The 9,489-nt window shown below is 36.9% G+C and overlaps 1 pseudogene; it reads right to left on the minus strand.

The window, feature by feature from the left end:
• Positions 1-9,489, minus strand: part of LOC107575302 (uncharacterized) — a 19,794-nt pseudogene that overhangs the window by 8,827 nt on the left and 1,478 nt on the right.

Genomic DNA, 9,489 nt, shown 5'->3' on the forward strand with positions numbered 1-9,489 from the left:
ATGAAAATGTTTTCATTTGAGTAAAGCCTTTAAGTCCCTTTAAGTGTTTTTCTTCTTTGACTATGTACAATTTCTCTTGTGGTAACATCTAATTTATTTGATTTTATTCAACCCAAAAATATTAACCTATACATTAGGTTACAGTGATAAAATGAAATTTAAGGGTTAGATCAGGTAGAAATAGCTCCCTAAACAACATTTGCAGGTTTGCACATTTTGCACAAAATGTTCTAGACCCACCCATGATACCCAGCTCTACAAACAGCTATCAGAAGAAGAATTACAACTATTTTTGCAATTCTGGTGGGGTGGAGGGGGAGGACTCAGATTTTTGTATGTAAGGAAGATAAAGAGAATTTGCAAAGAAGGACAATTATATGCCTGCTCTAAAAACTGGAGAAGGAGATTGCTATTTCTAGGAGCTTCAGAGATGTTAGCTAAAGTCATTGATAAGGTGCATACTGACTGTATTTTGACAGGAGAAATTTGGAAATGTGGAGAGAAAGTAAGAAGAGGAAATCTGCATGTGTTAGAGAAATGTATGGCAACTGAAAGCTCTTTCGAAGGTACATTATCTTTGTCTGAACTTAAAAGAGCTATTGCTGGGGCAAAGAAATCATCTCCAGGATATGCTATAGTGTGATGGAATATCTGTCCTCATGTACTGTAAGTTTGGAGTTCTTCTACTAACCGTGGATAACAGGCATACATCCCTGAAGTTGGAAACATTCAAAACCTTGCAAAGATCATTCAGAGGTGACAAGCTTAGAATTTCATTGAATGTGAATGTTATCATTCTTTCCACAAGTTCACACTTGATGTTAGTACTGTTTGTTTATAGCTTATATTTATACTTATGCATGTGACATACACCATTTATCAAAGCAACGTAAACTACCAACAGGATTTATTTTTCTCTCTACCCACAATGGATTCATTGCAAAAGTCAAAATGTCGTTTTTGGTAGAGTAATATAATTTGGTGGTGGTTCATATGTACACACACACACAATAAATCACTAATCTCTAATATTTTTAATTGTGAAATAATGAAGTCAAACCTGAGTATTGAAGCCCTCCATCTCTGTATTATCTGTGCGGTCATGGGCTGCATCTGTAAACTCTGTAAGCTGTGTCTATTTATATGGCGTGATGCGGAAAATGCTTTGCATTCTTAAAATCACCTGTCATCTCAGTAAGAAAGTGAAAGTTTTTGTTATTTATTTTTGTGGGGAGGTCTTTGATTAATTCACATTCACTATTTCTGTCTTTATTATTTTTATGATTTTAATAATTCACAGACTATATGTAATATTTGTTTTAATTATTGATATGAACAGAATGTTAGAGAGGATATGTAAATCTTGAAAAAGTTTATCTACAAAGAAATGTAGAGGAACTAGTTTTGCCAAGCTGCTCTTTAGAAAAGTATTTCCTCATTTGTGTTTAAGGGGATCCCCCCCTTTCCAGTCAGACAGGTTCTCAAGATCACTGCAAATATATACTGGTAGATACCTACACTGTAAACCCCGAAGAGTTAACAAAACTCAAAAAACAAAAAAAATTTGCCTTAATTTTTTTAGTTAATAAACTGATTGCCTTAATTTTTTGAGTTAAGCTTAAAAATCATGTTTTCAGAAGATAAATATTTGTATTAAATGCTACATGTACTTTTTGACTAAGGTTTAATTAAAAGGTTTCTTTAAGTCTACTCAAATATTATGTTATTATGACTCAGTTTTCGATCACTTATGCTGTTGTATTAAGTTAATAAAACTTAAAAAAATACTTAAAAATGAAGTTATATAAACTCATTAAATATTAGTATTACTTAACTCAGTATTACTTAGTAGAACTTAACTCAAACACTTTAATATCACTATACTCAAAATCATGTGGCTCAAAACTTAAAAACGTTGTGGCAACTGATTGCCTCAAACACATTGAGTACTACTAACTCCATTAACTTAAGTAATGTCTTTTGAACAGTATTTTCTTGACCTCTTCCATTTAACACAGTGCAAATTAATATTTTAAAATACAATCATATATTGTGAATACACACACACTGTATAGTTTAAAAAAAATCTACATTTTCCACAATATCACAAAACTTTTACAACCCCAAAATGTAAATTTCATTAACAATATCAAATGCACATGTACTTTGGTACATCTGGATAAATTAAATTGAATTATTTTTTAACAACTTTTTAAACAAAAGCTTCTTTTTTTTTGCATTCTGCTTTGAAATTCTATTAATCCCGATAAACTCAAAACTTACATCAAACACACACAATAACATTGAAACAATCAAATAAGTACATTGACACATTATACTTTTAAGTGTAAAAGTATATTCATCAACAAGTAGTTCAAATTAAAACAAATAAGGTTTATTAACTCAAAAATTAAGAAAAAGTCAAAGGAACTCAAAATGTCTAAGTTAGTAGAATTAAAAAAAAAATAAGTTCACTTTACTTAATCTATTTAATTACTTTGAACATTTGGGTTTAGAGTATACTCTAAACCCAAATGCTATAGCTAACAATTTTTTTGTTCTAAGAACATTTTCCAAAGTTTTTATTTTTTATTTTATTGGGAATGTGAAAATGTGCAGTTTTCGTAATGTTAGTGAAACATATTTTTAAAGGTTAATATGATGTTCCTGAAACATTATTTCGACTTAATTATAATTAACAACTCGACATGCTAGGAATGTTGATTTGTAACATTCCAAGAACATAAAAATGTTCAGCTTCCTTAAAGCTAAATGAATGTCAAAGGTGTCAGGGTTCTGTCTCTTCGGTCTAGTGTAATCGAGAACAGATGCAAATCGGACCATTCTAATTCGTGAATGAATCGTTTGGTGCGATTTGCGAACCGATTTAAAAGGTTAATTGAAAAGAATCAGTTCATTCTTGAATCAGACACCGCTTCTGCGTCTCGGAGCACGTGATATATTATAAGGAGTAACGATAAGTTTTATAAAACTTAGTGAAGTAAAAAGTACGATCTTATGCTTTGGAATGTAGTGAAGTAAAAGTAAAAGTTACTCAAAATAAAACTACTCCAGACATTTAAGTGATTTTTTTCATGAAAATGTAATATTTAACATGCAAGCTAAGGGTGCGGTTGAGAATTTTTCTGGTAAATAGGTACAAAAGCACTTAATATCTCCCAAAACACAGCTTTAATGTATAGATGAGAAGTAAACAACAACAAAAAAAGATATATTATTTGTATGGTTAAAAATGTATATATTTTTTACAATTACTCTATCAATTTTGGGGTCATACTGACCCCAAATACCATTAGTGTAAACAGGAAATGAGAACCATATGAGGGTTAATGTGGCTTAATGTACTAAAACAGTGACAGTGGAGGACTAAATTCATTATGCACCTTGTTAAAGCTGCAGTCCGTAACTTTTTTTGGTTAAAAATGATCCGAAAGCAATATTTGAGAAAGTACATAACCAGCCAGTGTTCAAAACTATCGCCTTACTTTAGCCCGATTCACAACAGTTAGCTTATAATAATGTTTTCTACTTTGAGTGGTACAGGTAGGTTTTCGCGGGAAATTCGAGCATTCTGCTGCATCATTATGTCACGTCTGTAAAAATAAAGAAGTTATCCCGGCTACTAGCTATCGCATGTGAGGATCCTGCAGGTGGTGGATAGTTTATAACCTTTTCTCACAGCAGCCAGAATAATTAAATGTATCATTTTGATGGCGGATTGTAATCCAGAAAGGATTATGTGTTTATGAAACACATGTGAATGATATTAAATTATAGTTCAGTAATAAATGTGCTTCTGATTACAGATAGCCTGGGATTACACAAGATTTGTATTTTAAAGACAACCAGTTCGAAGGGAGCATAGTTTGCTTTTTGGGTTAAAAGAATTTCCTAATATGAAATTCGAATGGTATGACAATTAGAGATTAGACTGTACAGAAATTGAAATCTACACGCTAATACACACTATACTCATAGTCACGCAATGCTGATGTTGTTAACATTAATACATTGAGAATGAAGTATAACAATAATAATAATTTGCACGGTTTGATGTGATCTGAACTAATTTAGATTAAATCACCATTGGTAGCGCGATTTATTGTAATGCTTTTTTCCTCAGTTGGTCAAAACAAAAGTTCCATACTTGTTACTTACTCATTCAGATGACAATATATACGGTGAAAATTCTTATTTGGGTCATATATTCCAAGACGTAGGCTAGAATCTGTGATTGTGAAGTACAGTAAATACTCACTTCGGTGCAGTGACTGCGACACACACATATTCCTCAAAACATTAGATTAATCCGTGCTGGAGCCCTGCCGGCACACAAACCACGCAGGAAAGATAATTCCGTACACAGCTGCAATTGCATGTTTTCAAACAGAGATGGCAACAAAGGGACAAAACTTACTGCAGCTTTAATAAAGCATAGGCCTACTATTTACTGACAATCAAAATATGAGCCAGAGTATGAATGTAACGTGCTAAATTGCACGAGTCCCCATAGAAAATTCTTAATTAATGGACTAAGACAGTATAAAAAGGGGCGAATTACAGTTTATTAATACAGAAAAGCAGACGAGCCCAAAATATGAACAGAAAGTGCTCATTTGCACGTTAAGCATATTCCTCCAACTAAAGAAAACGTTTAATGTGGCTTAATGAAGATGGTGATAAAAAAGACCAAATATGCTATAGAAATTATTAAACAAAATATATATAGGCTACTATGAACAAGCAAGCAGATGAGCCCAGAATATGAGCTGAACTGCACGATAAGCGTTTTCTCCCCATAGAAACCTGCACATAACGTGGGTTAATATAAGAAGACAGTGTTATAAAAAGATTACATTTTATAAATGATTTATTAAAAATATAAACTGTGTGTAACAGTTATTGAAATTACACTGTTAAATATATATATATATACAGTGGGGCAAAAAAGTATTTAGTCAGCCACCAATTGTGCAAGTTCTCCCACTTAAAAAGATGAGAGAGGCCTGTAATTTTCATCATAGGTATACCTCAACTATGAGAGACAAAATGAGAAAAAAAATCCAGAAAATCACATTGTAGGATTTTTAAAGAATTTATTGGTAAATTCCTCGGTAAAATAAGTATTTGGTCACCTACAAACAAGCAAGATTTCTGGCTCTCACAGACCTGTAACTTCTTCTTTAAGAGGCTCCTCTGTCCTCCACTGGTTGCCTGTATTAATGGCATCTGTTTGAACTCGTTATCAGTATAAAAGACACCTGTCCACAACCTCAAACAGGCACACTCCAAACTCCACCATGGCCAAGACCAAAGAGCTGTCAAAGGACACCAGAAACAAAATTGTAGACCTGCACCAGGCTGGAAAGACTGAATCTGCAATAGGTAAGCAGCTTGGTGTGAAGAAATCAACTGTGGGAGCAATTATTAGAAAATGGAAGATATATACTGTTTAGTAGAATTTACGCAAAATTGTTCAATGTCACACCCTAAGTGGTTACCTGATCAAAGTGAGTGCTTCTCATTTTATTGCTGTGATATCACAAGCTGCTTTAACTTCCTGTTCTGTCTCCTCCTCTTCCCTTTCTTTATTGTAACCTCATGGGAGAGGTGGGTTTCGTTTGATTTCCTGATAATCTTATTTAATCTTTACCTTAATTACTGTTTTTATAACCTTATTTTCACTCAAATTCATGTTTTTAATGTTTTTCTCCTTACCTGTGTTATGTTTGTTATTTTTACTCTTCTTGAGTTATATTTCTGTCTTTTACTTAAATATGCGGAAGCGAGAGCACATGTGATTAAGTGTACAACCCATTTATTTTATAGAGAATAATAAGGGCATTTTCATCTGTGAGGCTGCTTATTTGTTCTATGTGTATCAGAGATTAAATGCTTCCAGTGAAGTATCTGGTTCCACAAAGTCACACAACGCAGACACAAGTATCTCAATTGGTGTCGCCGGCCATACATTTAGCTTGGCATCGTGAGTCAGCCGGTTACATGTGTACAGGCAATCAACGCACTAATCCATTAAGCCACGTTAAGAGTTTTCTTTATAATGTTTTTTTCTACAGGGAAGAAAACACATGAAGCTTTGCGCGTTCTGTTCATATTCTGGGCTCATCTGCTTTCCTGTGCGTAATATATTTTATTAATAAAATGTGTTCCAGATTTGGCTCTTTTTATATCACCGTCTTCATCCATTAGCCTTTTTAGTGTTTTCTCCATTCGTCCATTAGCATTTTCTTTATAACAGTTTTCTATGGGGGAGAAAAAGCTTAACGTGCATTAGCGCATTGCGTTCATATTCTGCTAATCTGTAAATAGTATTTTATTAATAGTAAAATTATTAATAATGTTATTAATATTAATAGAGTTATTAGCATTAATAGTAATTGTTCATACTGAATTTGATCCTCCCCTGTCACTTTTTAGTACATTAAGCCACATTAAGTGTTTCAGAATGTCCCAAAACCGTGCCTTGAATAGGCACTGACTGTATTTCTTTATACTTGACGTACGTACGGTGCTGTATGAACCACTGCGAGCTCTAAAGTAAACAGGAAGTGTTTGTACTCAACTGGTTTTGCGAGAGAATGCAAATATCTTTGAAGTGAAGTGAAGTGAAGTGACGTGTGGCCAAGTATGGTGACCCATACTCGGAATTTGTGCTCTGCATTTAAACCATCCAAGTGCACACAATTCAATTCAATTCAATTCAAGTTTATTTGTACAGCGCTTTTCACGATACAAATCATTGCAAAGCAACTTTACAGCAAATTAAGTTTCTACAATATTTAGTGGTAGCTTATCAGTGGTGACTGTCAGTTAATGTACATATGGCAGAAATGTACGGAAAAATAAATTAAAGACGTAATCAAACAGACGATGAACACTATTAACAGCAATTATTATATGATGCAATCAAACTTATAGCAAAATGTGGTAGTTCTGTATGTTGTTTGCATTTTGGACCACCTGTAGCTTTTTTATTGAAGATGCAGGACAATCACCAGCACACAAACACAGTGAATACACACACCGTGAACACACACCCGGAGCAGTGGGCAGCCATATTGCTGCGGCGCGCGGGGATTTGAGGGTTGAGGGGCCTTGCTCAAGGGTCTCACCTCAGTCATGGTATTGAGGGTGGAAGAGAGCGCTGGTTATTTACTCCCCCCACCAACAAATCCTGCCGGACCTGAGACTCGAAGCCACAACCTTTGGGTTACAAGTCCATCTCTAACCATTAGGCCATGACTGCCTAACAAGTGGACGCAAAAGTTTTGGTGAAGGAACGCAAAAGATTTGAAAAATATTTTTTCCTCCCACCCCGTATTTTTCCCACTAACATGTCCCTTTAGGGGTTCCGTAGTATTCATACAGTTCGGGTGATATTAAATGACTTAACCCGTTATACAAGATTTTGGCCATATTGCCCATCTAAGTCACTGGTATGGAATGCCAAACCTGACAAAATAATAAATAAATAAATAAATAAATAAATATACAAAGAAATGTAAAAACTCAAAAATAAATAAATAATTAAATATACAAAGAAAAGTAGAATAAATCTTAATTTGACATACACCTTCCAGGTGCACCCTAGACACATCATCAGTGATGTTACCTGGGGTCATTGGGTGTTTCAGGTCCTTCAACATCATACACCCTTGTGCACTGGGCCCTCTTCCGTTCAAATGCCGATCTTCCCAGGGCAATTCCAGTAGAACCACCTGCCTTGATGATTCAGAAAATAGGACCATGTCAGGCCTAAGTGTGGTCGTGGTGATGGTTTCTGGAAATCTGAGCTGCCTTCCCAGATCAACCTTTAGCTGCCAGTCTCGAGCTGTTGCTAGAAGTCCCCCCACTGAGTTCTTGCTCCCTTGTGGTGGTTTCTCTCCTGCCTTAACAAATGTGATAGCATGCTGTACTGGCTGCTGGTGCTTGCTGAGAGAGATTCCGGTGCTGATGGTCCCAGCAATTACCCTTAGCACCTGGTCGTGGCGCCACTGATAACGTCCCTCTCCCAATGCCTTAGGGCAGCAGATTAATATGTGCTCCAGGGATCCTCTTTTTTGGCACAGAAGGCATGCAGGGGTGTCTTTCAGGCCCCATGAGAAGAGGTTGGTTGGACTGTGGAGGGCATAGTAGACTGATTGGATAAGGAACTGGATCCGGTATGGCTCTGCTTTCCACAGCTCAGTCCACGAGATCTTTCGGTCCATTGCTTGTTCCCATCGAGTCCACGCCCCTTGTTGTCGCATCCTCACCATCCTACTGATGCGTCTTTCCTCCACCCCTGGATTTCTTCTTGGACCAGTTGAGGCCTGTCCTTTCCCCGAGCCTTATCATACAGAAGTTTCTGGTAACAGCCAAGCCCTGCTCGTCCTGAAGCCCCTGTCCCCACCAGCACACTGTGCCGCAGCCTTGCTTCAGCCTGGTCGACTGCCTCCTGGGCCCTCCACTTCCAACCCGCCCTCACCTCGATGCCAGCTGAGGAAACTTTGGTGTCATTGGATTCTCTGTCTAGCAGTACCTCTCTTGCTCAGTAAACCATAAACTCCGTCAATAGGCCACTGAAGGGGAGTTGTAACTTGTTCTTACTTCCATATAGGGCTATGCTGGTGATACTACGCGGGAGACCCAACTACCTATGTAGAGAGTGGCTGATCTTCCTCTCGAAGCCCTCGACAGTGGTTAGGGGGACGTTGTAAACCAGCAGTGGCCAGAGGAGTCACGGCAGAATGCCATGCTGGTAAATCCAGGCTTTGAACTTTCCTGGCAGCCCTGACTTGTCCACTGCAGCAATCCAGGTGTGCAACTCCTTCCCAGTTTCATGGAGTGTGGCAGTGTCCCTAATGCCGAGTTCACACTGCACGATTTGCAAACTCGTCGTATCGCCGTTGTTTTCACACTGCGTGACTATCTGGGGTAGCATTCAGTTGCTGCTGTGTTCACATTGCACGATGGATCGGCGACAGGGGGTTTCACATTGCATGACTTCACAATAGGAAGAATCGCCGACAGCTCTGTCTGGTCCGCAAACTACGTTTCACAACAAAACACACGCAAGAAGTGATAAGGAAATAAAAAATAAAGCAAACCCATGTGCGTCAGACCAGAGTTCTCGAGCGAGATTGGAATTATTTAAATATATATATAGCCCGCAAATTGTCTGTGAACTGATTTCCAGCTACAAGGAGAAAAAGAAAAACAGATTATGAAGGAGGGAGATGCAGGGAATAGGGATTGGGTGTTCTGCAAAGAGAGTTGGAGGTAAATAATTTTGCAGTAACTGTTATGCTGATGTTGTGGCTGGTCAAGCAAATGTTTGTGCTTGTTTCTGTATGATATAATTGTTCATACAGTATATCTATTAAAATACTGATATTCTGGTCAATAACTCCTCCCCGAACTTCCCTCTGCCCTGTATCTTGGTCTCTCATTGGCTGTAGGTCATCG

This window comes from Sinocyclocheilus grahami, unplaced genomic scaffold, assembly GCF_001515645.1.
Source record: "Sinocyclocheilus grahami isolate Dianchi unplaced genomic scaffold, SAMN03320097.WGS_v1.1 scaffold2558.1, whole genome shotgun sequence".
NCBI lineage: Eukaryota > Metazoa > Chordata > Actinopteri > Cypriniformes > Cyprinidae > Sinocyclocheilus > Sinocyclocheilus grahami.